The 17,972-nt window shown below is 38.7% G+C and overlaps 1 long non-coding RNA gene across 1 annotated transcript; it reads right to left on the bottom strand.

Annotated features, from left to right (window-relative positions):
- Window positions 1–14,371: 14,371 nt before the first annotated feature.
- On the bottom strand, window positions 14,372–17,614 carry LOC149255783 (uncharacterized). Its single transcript, XR_016266414.1, has 2 exons — window positions 17,110–17,614; window positions 14,372–14,913 (listed from the first exon to the last, which is right to left on the bottom strand). It is a non-coding gene; the product is annotated as an uncharacterized LOC149255783 (long non-coding RNA).
- Window positions 17,615–17,972: the final 358 nt, after the last annotated feature.

Raw genomic sequence — 17,972 nt, forward strand, 5'->3', positions numbered from 1 at the left:
CTGAAGGATGAAACAGACTTCTGCAACTTAGATCCAACCAGACGATACCTGCACAAGAAAAATAGCCACACATCAGACAGCAAAAAGCATATAGCATAAGGGATCCAGGCATGCAGCAATGGAATATGAGCATGCAGCAGCAAAAAGAACCAAGCAGCACGTCGACTTACAGGTAAGTGTCTAAACCAGTTCCTCTATTAGCATCTGTATGATTTGAAAGTGCATGAACGAATGAAATGGTTGGATTAATCCAAAAAGATAGCCAGTTAACCTGACACCCTCAGCTAGTTCGATTGCACTCATTCGGAGATCACCCAGTGTACGTGTATAGTCAATTCACGTGAAATTTTAAAAAACAGGTAGTGACAGATGTTCTGAACTCCAACACACATGATGTCAAGTGATTAACAAGTAGAAAACATGAAGTTGCATAATAGCACTGCAGTCTGCATGTGGTCACGTACAACTAGCCACCTCATCTCCTCAACATGAATCACACCAGCAGTTAAAAAGACAGCTCAGTTCATGCATTCGCCACTCTTTGTTCACTGTGCCTTCACGACGTCCCCAACTGGAGTACATGTCCACCACTTCCAAAGCAGCTAACCAATGGTCCTCTGCAAGATTTCTGCCTTTTTTTTAAATCTCCTGCCTATCAGCATCCTACAGGAAGCCTAGTTTCGTTCTACAGGAAAAGAGAGCCGTCTACAGGAAGGCTTCTACAAGAAAGGCAGAACAGCTTTTCGGAGCAAGAAAACCTAGGATTTTCGTTGAATTTGGAGCTCCAAATGAGGTAGGCTCGAAATATTCTCTGTGCATGATTTTTTGGTGCAAAATGGTGAATTAAACACGGCATTAAATTGAAAAAGGAGAGTAAAAGTCTACCTGTGTATTCAACAAACTATGAAAGATTGCCTGCATATTTCACTGTATTTGCCCAAGTTCTTTCTCTGCACTTTGAAATCTCCTCATCATCTTTAAAGTTCTATTGTAAAGAAGATATATGCTGCAGTAGAGGCCACACTGTGTGCATGAAAAAACTAAATTTACATATCTATCTATGTGTTGAGAAGAGAATTTGTGCCCTTGTGCTCTGCCTATGAAGACAAAATTCTTCCTTTCATAAGCAAACAGTCAAATTCTGGGTGACAGCAGTTTTAAAATAGGGGAATTACTGCCATTTGATGTTGTAAGGCGCACATGAAAAATTCATTCTTGGGTTCAGAAAAAACTGAATTCAGTTATCCTCTGTTTCAGGGATTGACTCTGTTTTTTCCCAACTGAGCCTTTTCTTTCCCGGTTAAAACACAAACTCAACACCATGCCAATTGAATAAATTGAGAATAACATTGATAAGGGAGCACATGACATTCAAGTAGAGGGAAAAATAGAGGAAGAACAGAAGGAAAAAGAGGAATTTGACAAGACCGCTGAGCATGAGACAGAAAAGGAGACAACAGCAAAAACAGAGAAGGCGAAAAAGGAAAAAGGTTGGGAAGAAAAAGGCCAAGAAAGCCCAAATGAAGGCTGCCACAGCCAAAGCAGGCACACAAAAACAAAAGGAAAAGACACACCCTGAGATCTCAGCAACACACACAGAAACAGTTGACACAGGGATTTCTACAGGAAGCAAGGAAAAAGAACAGCAAGAGGAGAAATCACCTGAGATATGGGCAAGGGAGGCAGCAGTTGTGCTTGCTGCCTTAAGCACACCTCCAAAACAAAAAGGGAAGCGAAAGAGGCAAACCTCCATGTACTTTAAAGCAAGGAGGAGCACACAGATCAAAGTGGGCAGACCCCAGCCACAGTCAAAGGAGCCAATTATCATTGAGGACACCATAGCTAAACAAAAGGAGGAGTCTCCTTCAAAGATATCCATCACCTATGAACGAGGAAGCCCAAAAACCTCCACTTGGAGAGAGAGAATTAGAATGATGGACTCAAAGACAGCTCTACAGGAAGCTGAGACAGTTCTATAAGAAACTCTCGCTAAGTTAAAAGAGACCGAGAAATTGGAGGAAAAGGCAGCCAAACCATCACAGGAAGAAGAAAAGGTTGAGGAAATATTGGAACCAAGCCCTCAGCCTAGCCTGGGCTCATACTACAACTTGTTAGAAGCCAGGAAGATAATTCATCAGAAATTTGCGGTACCACTCTTCTTTGCACTAGAACAAGAAAGGGTGAGGACTCACACTTGGATGAGGATTGCCAAGTCCAAGGGTGTGGCAGACATAGGTCACCTAGAAGAACAACTCAAGGAATCAAGAAAGGAATTGGCCATGGTAAGGCATGTGGAAAGTAGTCAAAGGGCCAAACTATAGGAAGAGAACAAGTTATTGAAACAGCAGCTACAACTACAGGGACGCTATAAGGAAGACAGGCCCTTTGTTTTGGATGAATAGCAGTAGCAAGAGGGACCTCCATCAGGCAAGGAAGCATCTGATGGACAGCAGGAAGAGGACAAGCTGCAGGTTGAGGTTGAGGTGCTAACAAAACAGCTACAGGAGAAGGAGTCACAGGCAGTGGGAGGAAGTAGAGAGAAAAGCAGGGTTTCATGACCGAGAAGAGGACATCACCTCGGAAGCCTGGGATGTGAGAGAGGCAGTCAAAGCAATCAAAGATGAAGAGATAGATTAGTTGCTCAGAGGATGAGCAACACTTTCAGTAGGGGGTGATGATGAGCCCCAGAAATGAGTAATTATATGGGCTCATTCAGCCTCCTAATTCGACTTAATCCACCATTATCATTAGTTTATTGCATGTTTTTTATTATATTTATGCTAATAGAGTGAATTGGGTTAGTCATTATGCCAACAAGTCTAATGTGTGCTTTATGCAGATTTTTGGTCAATTTTGAGACAAAATCAAAGGTTTAAATGAGCACTTGGAAGCCAAATTCATGGAGAGGATTTGTAGGAAGGTGTCCCCTTCATTTATGAACCCTTACCTAGAATTCTCCATCAAAAACTCAGCACACAAGGGGTAGCCAAGCAAGTCAAGTAGGACTACTATTAACTACAAGTTTTGGCAGCCGAGTCCCTAAAGTTTAGGAGGACTGTTGGGGTCCTCAATTTGTATAAATAAGAAGGCTTAGGGCCTCATTCTAGTTAGTCATTTTTAGGCAGATGTTAGTTAGTTTTTAGTTAGATTGTAGTCAGATGTTAGTTCGATTTTAGTCAGTAGGTTAGCTCTGCATTTCCGCACATTTTCGAGCTTTTTCTTGTAGACAGTTTTTCGGATGTAACTATTACTTATTAATCAATAAAGATGAATCCAGCTTTGCACCAACTCTAATCTTTCTTAGGAGGCTGTATCTCTTGGGGTTGGGCCCAACCCAAGTGCCTAGTACCTCCTTTGTGTACTTTTATGTGTCTTTGCTGCATTCCTAGAATAATTTCTGTTACTTAGATTAACATATTGCTTTGTTATTTAGGTTGATTTTGATGATTGAAATAGCTTTTCATGTTCAGGTTGATTTGATAGGTTAGTAATATAAAAGATCTTTGAAAAAGGCCATCAAGTAACCCTTGATCTCACCTCTCCCTCCTCGGGACCATGAGCTGAGACCAAGGTGTCCTTGCTGCCACAAAAACGTTGTTCTTGCTTCCTCATGCAATTGCTAGTGTTAGATTCTCAGTTGTAAAAGTTGATATCAGTTGTGATTACATGCGCAGATCTATTCTTGCTTAGTTTTCATAGTTATCTTACATGATTTCCTACCAATAAAGTTTTGTCCATCATGATTGCTGGGTTTCTAGGTCAAATTAGGTCAAGATAGCTAGATATTTGGTTTGCATAGTCTTTGTTTGATTAGTTTTGAGAAGTAATGTGCAGAACACCTGTAATACATCCCTACCTATCCTTCCTCCATCATGCAACCTACTCCATCCCCTAACTCAGATTCTTGCCCTTCATTTGCCACACTTTCTCACTTTGCCCTAATTTCTACATTCTTGTGCATCATTGCACCCTCCATCCTCGAACAAATCCAATCACCTTAATCACTCCTTAGCCTCATTCACCAGGTCCTAGAACCCTTAACATCCTCATCCAACCTCCATTTCCACTTTTCCACCGTTTTTCCACCATCAACACTACAAAATCCTCTTTCGGATCTTCCTGTAGAACCCCTGCAGACTTCCTTTAGAAGATCACCTGAGCAGTTTCTTGAGATCTGATCGATGTGAAACTCTCTAGAAGGGTGCTAGGGACCCCTTAGGCCCTCTTCTCACCTTCACAACCTCTTGCAAGCACCCACTCCATTTCCTTTCGCCAATCAACCTCTGCACAGTAAAAAATAGTTAAAGTACATGCATAGTAATTCTGCAAAATTACTCAAAATGCAAAAAGATGTTTTTTCCAGATTTTACTTCAAAAGTAGCTTAGTCACATGCAATTTACCTTTCCAAAAGACAATGGCATCCATTTCCACCGCTTTCATCTCTTTTCTTGCACCAGTAGGGTTAGCCGGTAAAACTAGGGTTTGCTAGGGTTTGCATTTCCTTTCAGCTTTCAGATTCTTTCTGCAAGTAGACTAGCCTCTTTTGAGTTAGCTTTCATCCATCACAGTTAAAAGCTTCTTCTAATAGCTCATAGAAGTTGGCTTAAGCTCCTAGCGAACTTGTGCCAGCTGATCAAGTGATAGCTGCGACAAGAGCTAGTACTTGTGCATATAGCACCGTCACTTCAAAGTTTGTTACGAACTACCGGGTTGATAAAAGTAAAGAAGGGAGCCCTAGGAGTTGCAACATTATTGCTACAATACTAGAGCCCACCATAAAGTATTACCCAAACCGGAACATATGTGAAAGTCTCCCGCTCTAGGACAAAGTTCATCCTCCAAGGCCTCATATGGAGGCCAGCAGCTGCATAGAAGTAGGGCCCTCCTTCAAACACTCTATCTTTATCCTCAATATTAGTGAAGACCACTGTAAAGGATCCTTTTGACCCTAGATGTAGGTCAATGCTCCCTTTTGGTTTCCAATGGTATTTAACCCATGTCTGTAAAGCTTTTTCAGTGGGCCATACTCCCATGAATTTACAAATGATAACATAAGTTCGCATGTGGTCCTTGTGTGCCTACAGCGCAGGATCATTCAGGACTACTCTAGGTGTAACCTCAGATTTGGGCTTACAAGGTCCTTTCTGAGCCTTATTTTTTGCTCCATTTTCCTTGTCATTATCTTCCTTGTATTTAGTGCTTTTATTTTCCCAATCTTTGACTTCCTTCTACTCTTCTTTCCTGCTCTCTTTCCCTTCATCCTCGAGACTTCTGACTTCTTCCATCGGCTTCTTCCCTCAGCTGGCAATAGACTACTTGTAGGAGGGAGTGGAGCTCCCTCCTCCACGTCCTCCCATGGAGTTCAACGCCTGTTACAGACTTCCAACCCTAGCTGTTCGTCGCGCTCCCCCTCTCCCACTTCCCTACCTTATTTTAGAAGATGTTAATCTTTATATTATGAATCCTTTAAATATTCGTTCTTAATAATACCCTTGCATGTGCAATATCTATTATAGTATGTACCATTACATACATCAAGCTTCCAGTGGAACTAGAATATGGAACATTGGACATGCCCTCTTCCTCTTCCCGTGACTTGGGACATTGATATGCTAATAAATTTACACTTGTACAAATAAGAACCTTTGTTGATTTACATTCCTGCATATTAAACCTATGAAATATGTCTCTACATACTTCCTCTAACTTAACCAGAGTTTCCTATTTTCCCCATCTCCTTTAATTTTCATGCCCAAATTTGCATCACCAAGTTCCTTCACATCAAATTTAAAGGAAAACTAAGTTTTCACTTCATGGATTATTTTTCAGTCATTTCTAATAAACAACATATCATCCACTTACAAGACCAAATAAATAACATTATCACCAACTAATTTGAAATATACATAGTGATTTAGTTTTCTCCTTGTGAAACCTTGTCCCAATATATAAGTATCAATTTTTTATACCAAATCCTTGGTGGTTACTTTAACCCATACAGAGACTTTTTTAGCTTGCATACTAGCACTTTCTTTCCATTCACAACAATACATTATGATTTCTTCATGTCCATCTATTCTAATTCAATATCAAAATAAACGACAATGGATAAAAGAAATATAATATAATTTAAATTGGTAATAACATAAAAAATATCACCAAAGTCAATTCCCTTTACTTGGGAATAACTCTTTGCTACTAATTGAGCTTTGTGTTTCTCCATTTTTCATTTTTCATTCAACTTTGTCTTAAACACTCATTCACTACCAATGAGATTTATTCCAACTGACAACTCCAGTATATCTTGAGCCTCATTCTTGTGTAAGGACATCATTTCTTCAACCATGGATTTTTTCTAGATATTTCCATCCTTTGAATTCACTTCCTCCCTAAAATTTCTAGGATCATCATTAGTAATAAACAAACAAAAAAAAATAATTGAAAATAGGTGGAGTATAACTTTTTAGCTTCCTTCTTTCTTGAATGGATCTCCTCAGCGTTGGAGTTTGTGGTTCTTCTTATTTTCATTCCTATTCTTCTATAGATTCTAATTTATCATCTTTCAATTTAAATTCTATATTTTTTGGTTCCTTCTCCCCTAGTAGGAATTTTGTTTGATAACATCTTTTAATTCTCTATATATCACATCTCAACTATACACAACATTCTTAGTTTCTAAGTTCCAAAGCTTCTAACCTTTCAAACCATATTTATATCCAATAAAGATACACTTTTCAACTTTCTTATCGATATTACTCTAATTCTTCTTTAAAACATGTACATAAGCATCACAATCAAACTTCCTGAGATGTTTAAGGGAAAAAAAAATTACCAGTCCATACCTCATGTGGAGTCTTATCATAAAAAAATGATGAGGATGATCTATTTACCAGATAACATGAAATTTCCATTGCCTCTACCCGCAATTCATGTCTGAACTTGACATTGTTGAGCATGCTCCTTGTTTTCTCCATCAGTGTCATGTTCATCCTTTCTGCAAATCCATCCTGTTGAAGTCTCTATATAGTAGTCCTCTACCTTGCTATAATGCACTTCTTACATAATTCTTCAAATTAATTCCCAAAGAATTCTCCACCGTTATCTTTCCTTAGCACCTTAATTTTATTTCATTTATGATTTTCCACAAGATCCTTAAACTCTTTTAACTTGTCAAAGACTCCATATTTCTTCCCAAGGAAATAAATCCATGTATTCCTCAAGAATTCATATATAAATAAGATATAGTACACAAAATTACCCAGTGATGGAACTGACACAGGTCCAAGTAATAATCATGTACCAATTATAATATTCCCTCTAGTCTCATAGAACCAAAGGAGAGTCTTACTCAATTCTACTTCCCATTTAAAAAATGTTCACAGAAATAAAAATCTAGAGAATAAGTAGACATACCTTCTACCATACCATTATTGTGTACTTCTCAAAGGCCCTTTTCTTTAACATGTCCAATATTTAATGCCACAGCATAGTATTTTCTATAGAAGCTATAAGTTTTTGTTATTTTTCTCCACTCTCAGGAATAATGGAACTATTTCATCCATCACTAATAGTGCTTCACAACAACTTATATAGATTTCCAATCCAAACTCCCCTCAACAATACCATTTCTCCTCAAGTCATATTATACATATCCTTTTCAAACACTAATTTTACACTTGCATCACTCATCTTTCTTACAAACTTTAAATTTATAGATAATCTTAGGATATGCAAAACACCAAGGAGTGTTCTAATCCTTCTACTCATGAGTCTCAAATTGAATTTTATTTGTCCTATAATTATAGTTATCAATTCATATCCAAACAAAACATCACCACCATCAAATCTTTCATGCTCACAATATCGCTCATTGTAAGGAGTCATATGAAAGGATGTGCCTAAGTCGACCGACCATGCCTCATTATCGACATTTGTACTTGAAGTAGCTAAGTACCCATTCCCTCTAAGATCTAAGGATATTTTTTATTTTGCAAAATGAGCATCTTCAAACTATTCCTGTTCTCATAATTTTGGATCTAAAATATTTCTTATAATGCCCTTGTTTTCTACATCTCCAACATACCTTTATGAAATGTCCTGGAGATTTAGATCTTCCATTAAGTCTAGATATCCCACTTGAGGACTTATTTTTATTTCTATTATGGGAGCATCCTCTTACAGATATGGCATATTTTTTCTGTCTTTCCATGTTTTTCCATGTCATCTCCTCCAGTAAAAAGGATAACACTATTTCATCAAACTTTAAATTAGTTGCATTACTACATATGGCAATAACCAAACTATCCCATGAGATTGGTAGAGAACATAACAAAATGATGCACTTATCTTCATTTGAAATCATAGTATCAAGAAATAATAGTTGAATTACCATTGTATTTAAGATATTCATATGCTCTATCATTGAATTTCCATCCTTCGTCCTTAGCTTATACAACTTATTTCATAGGAACAATTTGTTCACCAAGGACTTACATTGATATAAAACCCCTAACTTGTTCGGCAAGGCCTTTGCTATAACTTCCATTGAAACATTCAATATTGTTAAATCTAATAGACAATTGTATTTTTCTCTTTTCCTTTTGATCTTACTTTCTCCATTATTTTGTTGACATCATTGTTGGTGTAATACTTAGATCCACAATGATCCATTAATATTTGTCCACCAACAAATCTTCCATTTTGAGCTTTCACAACTCAAAAATCTACCCATTGAATTTCTCTATTTCTATCTCTATCTTTGAAATGCTCCTCATTCTCTTTTCACTACAAGAATCACTTTTGTTCATATTTAGTGTAATAAGGTCTATCATAGGCTTGAGTTGAACCCCTTAGCCACAAAGACATCCCCTTGAATAAAAAACCTGCATTGATAAGAAATGTGAGTTTTAAGCCTATAGAAGTAAAATTTCTGCAAACATATTCTTAATAAAGAAAAAAAGTTGAAATGGAAACACACACATAAATGAAGATATTTTATCCTCGAAATCCAAAATTGAGAAAACCAATCATTTTTATTTTTATTGTTTTTTTATTTTATTTTTTCCAATATATTGTTGGACAGTTGGCATTGTCTGCCTAGCTAGTGGTAGTAAATGTGTTGGCATTAATGTCAAAAATTATGTTGGGAGACCAAGCTAGGAAGTTGGTATTGCTTGATAGTTAGTAAGTGTGTTGGCATTTATTTCAACCAGATCAAAATTGATGTCCACTAGGCTAGTTGTGATTCCAGAATTAGATGTTAGCATTGATATGCTTGATGTGTCAAGCTTAGGTGGAGTCCTATGGTTGCTGCAGTCTCTGGTATAGAATCACCATAGTAGCAGGCTTATTGGAGAAGCCATAAAATGATGACTATGATGGTTGGAGTCCCATAATGCCTCAGAAGAGTAGATTCTAGGCAAGGGAAGAAGGGTCAAGGTGCAAAGAACAACAGAGAGTTGCAGCCATTTTTTAGGTAGAAAATGGGATCAAAGATTACATCGAACCTTATCCACTGGAAAGTGCTCTAAAATAGATTTCCAACAATATGTGGAAGTCTGCAAATGGCCTCCTGAGTCAAGGTGTTATTCACAATCAAAGTTTGGTGACTTAAGCCATGATAAAAAAGTTAAAAGGTGATAAGATGAAGGAATATTGAGACCTCAAAACTTCATAACCTCAATGAAATTCCTTTTTGAGAAAATTTTTGATCTGAGAACAAGGAAGGAAAGGGCAAGGACCTCGACAATTTATTTTCTTGGAGGATTATTTAAAAGAGACCTGAAAGGAGAAAGCCAACCATTGGGAGCTGATTCTTAGAACGTTGGATATTTAAGAACGGTCAAAACATCAAGACCCGATATTTGAAGGACTGGTAGGTATCATATTAGAATATCAGAGCAGTTTGGAATCTCGGAAGGTTGATACCATTGAAACCTCGGAGTTTTGTAAGTCCTTATGAATGAGGTATTTTAAAAAGCGATGAAGTTGCGAGGAGAAGGATTTACAAACAAATTCATTGAAAAAACAAAGGACCAATGGACCCTTTCTCTCTCATCCAATAGGACACATGGCAATAAGTGATTGGCACTAAAAATATGACAACGAAAATGACATCAGCATGGTGTGGTCGCACGGAGGACATGTGGCAGTCAGATTCCGTATTTTGAGTGGTATAATGGGGCAAATTCATGTGACACGTGTCACCACTAAGGAGGCTCCATGTGGATATGATGACATCAACATGATGTCATCCCAGAGGTCGGTATATCGAAAGTCAGAGATATCGTAAGTTTTGTGCAAATGTTATTTAAAAAGTTACAATGAAAGGGGCTTCGATGTGTTGGCATTTAGTCATAGAAGAGCCAGAAAACCAAGGCCACAAAGAAGGCCAAGCACCTAAGTGCTATGGAGCGTACCGGGGGATGGAAATATTGTAACTCCTTTATAAATTCCTTGGGAAAGGGTTATGACGAAAGCAGCTCTAATGTTGATTGGTGCTTGGTCATGAGGACCCAAAGAACCAAGGGCGTAGATAAGGCCTAGCACCTAAGTGTTATGGAAATATATCGAAGAAAGATTTCAGAACTCCTTTGAAAATTTGTTTTGGAGAAAAGCTCTGATCCGATATGTGGAGCTATGATGTTGAGTGGTGTTTGGTCGTGAGGACCCAAAGAAATAAGGGTGTAGAGAAGATCTTAACACCTAAGTGCTATGTGATGCCATGTGGGAAGTATTTCGGAGGTCAGAATTTCAGAACTCCTCCATAATTGTAACTTGGAGAGAAGTGTCGTTACCAAGGGCTTTTGATGTGTTGGCATTTAGTCGTGAAATCCCAAAGAACAAAGGGTGAGAGAAAATACACACGGAGATAGGCCCCCAGCAGGAGCTTGAAGGCCTTAGCACCTAAGTGTTATCCAGGTGGTCACAAGCAGTGGTCCTATGGTAGAAATGTGATAAGGAGCTAAGAAAAATGGGCTATATGCATCAAAATATAGTAATATCATAATGTCATCATAATACAAAGTTACAATATGATGTGGCTTAAACATTGCACTGTGTTTTAATGTTACGAGATTTTTGGCTCCGATATTACAGTACAAAGGAGTATGGATTACTGATGAGTTGGTGTCATGGGAGTAATGGTGACTGTAGAGATCGTTGGGTCAAGGCGACGAGGACCATGATTCTTAGAAAAGAATTCTTGGACTTGTCTCGATGTTAAAAGAAATCAATATCTAATCTTCTCGTGCATGCCTCAATGACTTAAATGAAGAACATAGATGTCATGCATAAGTATCTTTCAAGCTATGTAGGAAATTAATTACCATGGGGATTCTGGTTGGAGTGTGTAATTTGACTAAGAATTAATTCTCAGTATGGAGAAATGATCAGGAGCCCATTCCTTATGATTAATGCAGTGAGAGAGGCCAAGTCAGACACAACAACAAGATGGAGAATCCATGCTAGGAGTACACTCTTGGGCAGTGTGGAAACAGGCAACATAGGTGTTATAGACATTTTTGGGCTCTACAACTCCAAGCATGAAATGTCCATAAACCAAGGGCTCCTAAGTCCCTAAAAGTGTTGTTCTAATCCCTAAAGGAACAAGGTCAACAGATTACAGCTTCTCCAAGAACTTCTCCATGAAAAACTGCTCAGAATTGGTCAAAACAGGATCATTTCAGCTGCTCCACTGGCTAAGTGCGTTGCATCTCACCTAAATAAACTGTGTGGGTGTGTTTCATTTCAAAAATCCCTTCTGTGGGGTGCGATGGGCAAGAAATGACAAATGGCAGTGTCATTTCGCGAGGTGGAGAGGCAATGGAAGCTTCCAGAATCTTCTCCTGTGACACTTGCCTCACTGAATTCAATCAAGGATGAGTAAGAGACCATCAATCTCCAAGTGGAAGCAAGAACTATCAGAGGGAAGACACTAATCAAATCATGAGCTGACTCATCTCCATTACAAACATCTATATATGGATCCCTCATCCCAGAGATCCAGAGGCTGGAATTTTGCATACTGTACGGAATTATTGTTGGTTTCTTGAGACAAACATCAGATTGTTGGGTGATCTAAGCTTTGTTTGAGGTGAAGAGGGGCTTCTTTGCTGGGAGGTTGATGTTGGGTCAGAAAAATTGGTTGTAACTCCTCTTGGATCTTTTCTTGTTTATCAATAAAAACTATTCAAGTTTTCCTCCATGCTTTTGTGTCATTGATGCTTGCTACATTTGTATGGTCAATTTACATCTGATCCTAGATTGTTTATGATTATAGATCCATGTCTTTGTATAGTGCTATGCTTCTGTGATCTTACAGGTACTTTGTGAAGCTGGGCGTGCAAGGGAGCAGGTAGCTGAAGACTATCAAAGAAGAGGGGAATCAAATTAGGAGATTAGCGCAAGACAGAGGTTGGTGTTTCTGTTCCTCTCTATCTATAATTCATAAAGGAAAAACGAAAGTAGCTTTTCTCTGTTTGTTTCTAAGGCAGCTGTCACACCTTAGTTGGATAGAGTAGTTCTATAACAATGTAAACTTTGAAACGGGAACTATAAACTCAAAACGGGAACTCTGGCCAAAAAACCCCAAAAAAACATCAAAAACAGTGCTAAAAAGGAAAAGTGTGTATACTGGAACGATGTTTTTTTTTGAGGTGTCAATTTTGAACGTGTTTTAAAAATGGCAGTGACTACGAAATTTACTACGAAATTTTCGTGCAAAATATAGCTTCAAAACGAAAGTGTTGATACTGGAATAATGATTTTTTTTTTTAGGGTCAATTTTCAAACTTTTTAAAAAATGCTAATAAAACCAATTTTTTATGTCTCAAACAAAGTTAAATTTTAAGGAAAAAACACATTAATGTTTCTGGTAGAATATCATTTTTCTTTCCTCCCCCTCCCCCGCCCCCTCCGCGGCAGCGGTACCCCCGGGCCGCCCCGCCCCGCCCGACCGGCGGCGGGTCTCACTCTTTTTATGGGGAAACAAAGAGGAACCCAAAGAGAGTTGCAGTAGGAAGGCTCATGAAACTAATTATTTAAAAATGATAAAAAGGTGAATGGTTTCGGTTACTCCAAAGTCCAAACTAATAATTGAAATATGATGAAAAGGAAATATCATCCTCTCAAATTCACGTTAATCAAGGTTAAAACCTGAATGAAGGCACTAATTGGTAGATTTGATAGTGTCATAATTAACCAGATTCCAATGTAATTTAATGGTGATGCAATATTTGCAGCTCGCATTGGGACAAATCCACCAAAGGAAGGTATTGTCTCTGTATCACCGAGTGGTAACATCAGTGGCAATATGCTCTACTAAACCCTTCTTCCTCTATGGTGACACAACGGGGAAGCAATTGTGGAATTTGTAAGATGAGTAGAAGGCCTGATCCATTGTTATTAGTTTTCCTCTCTATTACGGTATTACCATAAGCCCAAGCTTGGTAAAAAAATCCCCTCATGAGACAGGCTAGTGAGCAGAGTCCTTCAAGTCGAAGAGTTGAGAACCCTTCATAAGGCTTGAAAGTTGAATGCATTGTGGGAACAGTGTGAAACCCTTCACACTAACCTCCAGATACTACATGAAACCATGCAAAAGATTCAAAATGTCATTTCAAACATTGCAAGAACAAAAGGGCAGCATAGCAACAAACAAATCAACCATGGCTGCCAGAGTTTATGACCTTGCTAGGGGGATCAAGAAGATGAAGCATCAGCAAGACAATGCTGATTAAAGGATTGAGAGGTTAGAAGAGGTATGCCATGTAGGCAATCTGTGTGATTACAACCTTAGGGGCTGCAATAACTGTGGGAGTTTGGAGAAGGCTGAAGAAGACTATGGTGGAGATGACAATGGTGCACAAAATGCAGATAAAACTCATATTGATTGACCCCATGTTGCTTCAATTTTAATTTTTAGTCCAAGCTTATGCTGAAGGGTGGTTATTCCTTTATTATGGACAGTCAATATCGAAGAAGCACAAGTTCTCTTGCTTGGGAGCCATTGCTAGGATACCTGTTGGAAGTTGAAACAATCAAACAAAACAGAGTCTTCATTCTCAACTCTCAACTTGTTATTTACATTTTAATACACCCTTACTATATGCTATAACTTCCTTGTGTGCATACGAACCTTGTTCATAGTCTCTACCAAGCTTAAGAATATGCCTTGCCTTTGCTTCAAGTATACTTAAAATCAGGCTTAACACCAGAAAACCATTCAGATGATAATTCAAGGATATCAGTACTGACAAATTAGCAGTAATAGTAGTGAATAATAGAATACCATTCCCTGTCACAAGTTCAGGGAAGCAAAAAATGCTCAGAATCATCATGCTGTAGTTGATAACTTAATACAAAAGCCTGTACAGTAACAACTAAAATCTGACAGAACTGGTTTTTATTTATATACAAGATAAAATCGCTAAAAATTTGGGAATCTCCCTCAACTGTCAAATTACAGGACCATGAATGACAAACACATCTGCCTCAAACACTTTGTAAAACCTGAAGCCTAATGAACCTAATACTGAATTTATCCAAATCTCAAATTGAACAATCATCCTTCTGCGCAATATAATGGACTAACATAATTCAAACAGAAATGAGGGTTTCTGGTTCCAATCTAAAAACATTGATAAGCTTCTAGGCTTGAAAGTTAGAGAATAAATCATAATGCAGGGGATAAAATCGTTCATTCCAATTAAAGGATTGAAGATGTTGTACAACTCAGTCAAATATAACTCTGTGGAGAAGTAGAGAAGCTTACAAAGAAACAATTGTGGCATTTTGCAACATCCCAGTACATTTGACACCAATCCATGCCAGTAAGCATGGTTCTCTTCCAACCCAGTTCCTCAAAATCGGTGGATCTCCAACAACACTTTTAAATGCAAGTAGGGCTTCAACTGAAATTGGAAGGAAAAGAGAAGAAAGTTAGGGTTTTGTTCGGAGAGATTGTCAACACTGCCTTGCAACCCCCAGATCAATAAAAAGAGCACAACCAACTAAAGCTGCCAAGCATCACTGAGATCATACAGTGTTGAAGATGATCCTAATTCAAAACAACAAAAAGCACAGACATTTTGAAGAAATGAAGATTATAGAACAACATTTCAACTTAAACCCAAAGATTACATTGGGGTCTTGTTTCTCTCTAAATTTGTTCCGTATCATAGAGAATAGCATGTTTCCCTACATGAAAGAGCTTACTGCTCATATTCTGGCAGACTACCTAGTAAACTACCATGCATGCATTCCTAGAATTGAAACATGAAAGAGCACAACTAACTAAAGCCACCAAACATCACTGAGATCACACAGCGTTGAAGACAATCCTAATTCAAAACAACGAAAAGCACAGACATTTTGAAGAAATGAAGATTATAAAACAACATTTCAATTTAAACCTAAAGATTACATTGGGGTCTGCTTCTCTCTAAATTTTTTCCGTATCATAAGAGAATAGCATGGTTCCCTACATGGAAGAGCTTACTGATCATATTTTGGCAGACTACCTAGCAAAATACCATGCATGCATCCCTAGAATTTGAAACATGCCTTCGGATTTAGCAGCCTTTGGAACTGACCTTTATTTTTTGCATGCTTCCACGAACGAAATAAATTATTACTATATAACATAATTCATTAATTAAATCAATGTTGCAACTAATAAGTCCAAGTTTTTCAAGTTGCCAAGTTTTTCAGGTCTAAGCTTATGTTTGCAGATATTTTCTGAGTTTTCCAATATTTTCACTGATATTTCCAATAAGTTTCTTTCTGGACTCTCAGTAATATATTCCCCAAAAAGATAGTTACAACATTGATCAAAATACAAGAGAGAGTGCACCAAAAAGTAGTCATGGACACTTCCATGACTAATGTGCATATCAAAGGGGCTTCATACCCCTTTTTTCCTGTGGTTGTTCAAGCCGCTAGGTCCTTCAGGAGTTATCAGGCTTGCAAAAAGCCTACGGACAAACAGTTATGCTATTCTCACATGTTAGATAGAAGAATCTATCTTGTAAAAGCCCAATGCCTGTGACTTTAGAGAATCAGCCTATAAAACAGAGACATTATAGTTAGAAACTCTGTTGTTCCATTCGAACAAGGAGAATTCATCAGCTTTGTGGGGCTCTTCGCAGTTTGATAGTTTAATAGCACATTGCTATACAGCATTTTAAAGTTTGTTTATATGTCCATGATATTTCCATTTTATCCTAGGAAGTTCAACAAGAAGCCTACGAGCATTGGAAAGGGTTCAATATCCAAACCCCGAGTTCCTATCAATCATCAAAGAAACTAACAAGATGGAAAATGCCGTTGTAAATTGGTACCCAGTTTCGAGAGAGGTTTTGGTAATCACATGGCTATTGAGCCTGTAGAGTGTTTTCCGTCTAAATAAATTGTGGACTTAACAGTAATAAAATCAATTGGGGACTGTTGATGGAATAAAAACCTATTCCACAGCCAACCATAAAAGGACAAAACCTCCTCACAAGACCGGCCATACACTCACTCCGCATCTGGGATTCTGGCACTACTTGTCTCCACTTTATGTACTCAGTCACTTCTTCCCACCACTTAAATTTAAAATTTATTTTGGCTTGGCAGCCCATCCAAATCCAAACATGTCAAGCCTAGGCTGAGATACATGTGAAATCTCGTTTATAAGAGAAAATCCATCTATTTCCCCATAATTTTTAACAACATCAAGAGGCTTAATACATAAAAGCTTCTGAAATCTTCAACTTCTAATGAAGAAGCCTTGCATCATCGATAGTTCATCTTTTCTAAGAGGACGCATTCATTTCAGCTTTGTCCTGAACTTATTTGGGGGAAAGGGAAAACGACAGTTTGAAGCTTCAAAACTAAGGGCAATGCAATGGGAAGAAGGGCATACGAGCTAACTGTCTACCACACTTTCGAAGATAATCCTGGGGGAAGCAAAGCAAAGGAAATGGAAAGAAAGGCATGTGTTTAAAACCTTCGTATTTTCGAAGACAGCCGGGAAAAGGGTAGCATACATTCATCACAACAATAAAAACAATATCTTGAACATGAGGAAAGCGGTAGAAACGAATGCAGCGATAAGGGTACCATACCATAACCTTTCTGTTGCGATTCGGATGCCACCTGCATTGTCTCAGGTGATCGAAATAAGAGAAGTATTAGCAGTGGCAGCAGTGACCACTGCAAGCGGCACATTGTCAATGATCATGAGTGCGAAGGGCATTTCCAATGGGTTTCACTAGTACGCATCTCCTTTTAGTTGGGACACTCTATTTTTGCAATCCTTGTCCACTTTCTACTGTAAATGCATTATTATTTGAGCTTGCATGTTTGTGGAAGGAGTAGATAAGAGGCCAAGAACTGAACTTTATTGGAGGTAGAGAGCTTTTGTGAGGTCAGCCACACATGTGCAACTTTGATTCAAGTTTTGGGAGGGGCCAGTGAAGGGAATCAGACAAGACAACTAGAACAGTAGAAATGCCGGTGAAAAATGACTGTTGCAATCAATCACTATCAAATTTCCAGGGAAGTAGCCGGGCAAGGAACAATAAGAGTGCAACCTGCAGCCACCTACCCTCAACAGCTTTTATAATGCGATTTTCGACCCAACAAAGGATTGAGCAGCGGCACCCCCGGGCCGCCCCGCCCCGCCCGACAGGCGGCGGGTCGATTCCCGGAATCGACCCGCCGCCGGGCGGGCGGGGCGGGGCGGGGCGGCCCGGGGGTGCCGCTGCATACCTTCCTTTGGTGGATTTGTCCCAATGCGAGCTGCAAATATTGCATCACCATTAAATTACATTGGAATCTGGTTAATTATGACACTATCAAATCTACCAATTAGTGCCTTCATTCAGGTTTTAACCTTGATTAATGTGAACGCAGCGGCACCCCGCCCCACCGGACTGGTGGCGGGTCGATTCCCGAAATCGACCCGCCGCCGGTCGGGCGGGGCGGG

The sequence above is a fragment of the Pinus tabuliformis genome, chromosome 7 (genome assembly GCF_031772625.1).
Source record: "Pinus tabuliformis cultivar Carrire ecotype Pingquan chromosome 7, CPIR1, whole genome shotgun sequence".
In the NCBI taxonomy this organism is placed as follows: domain Eukaryota; kingdom Viridiplantae; phylum Streptophyta; class Pinopsida; order Pinales; family Pinaceae; genus Pinus; species Pinus tabuliformis.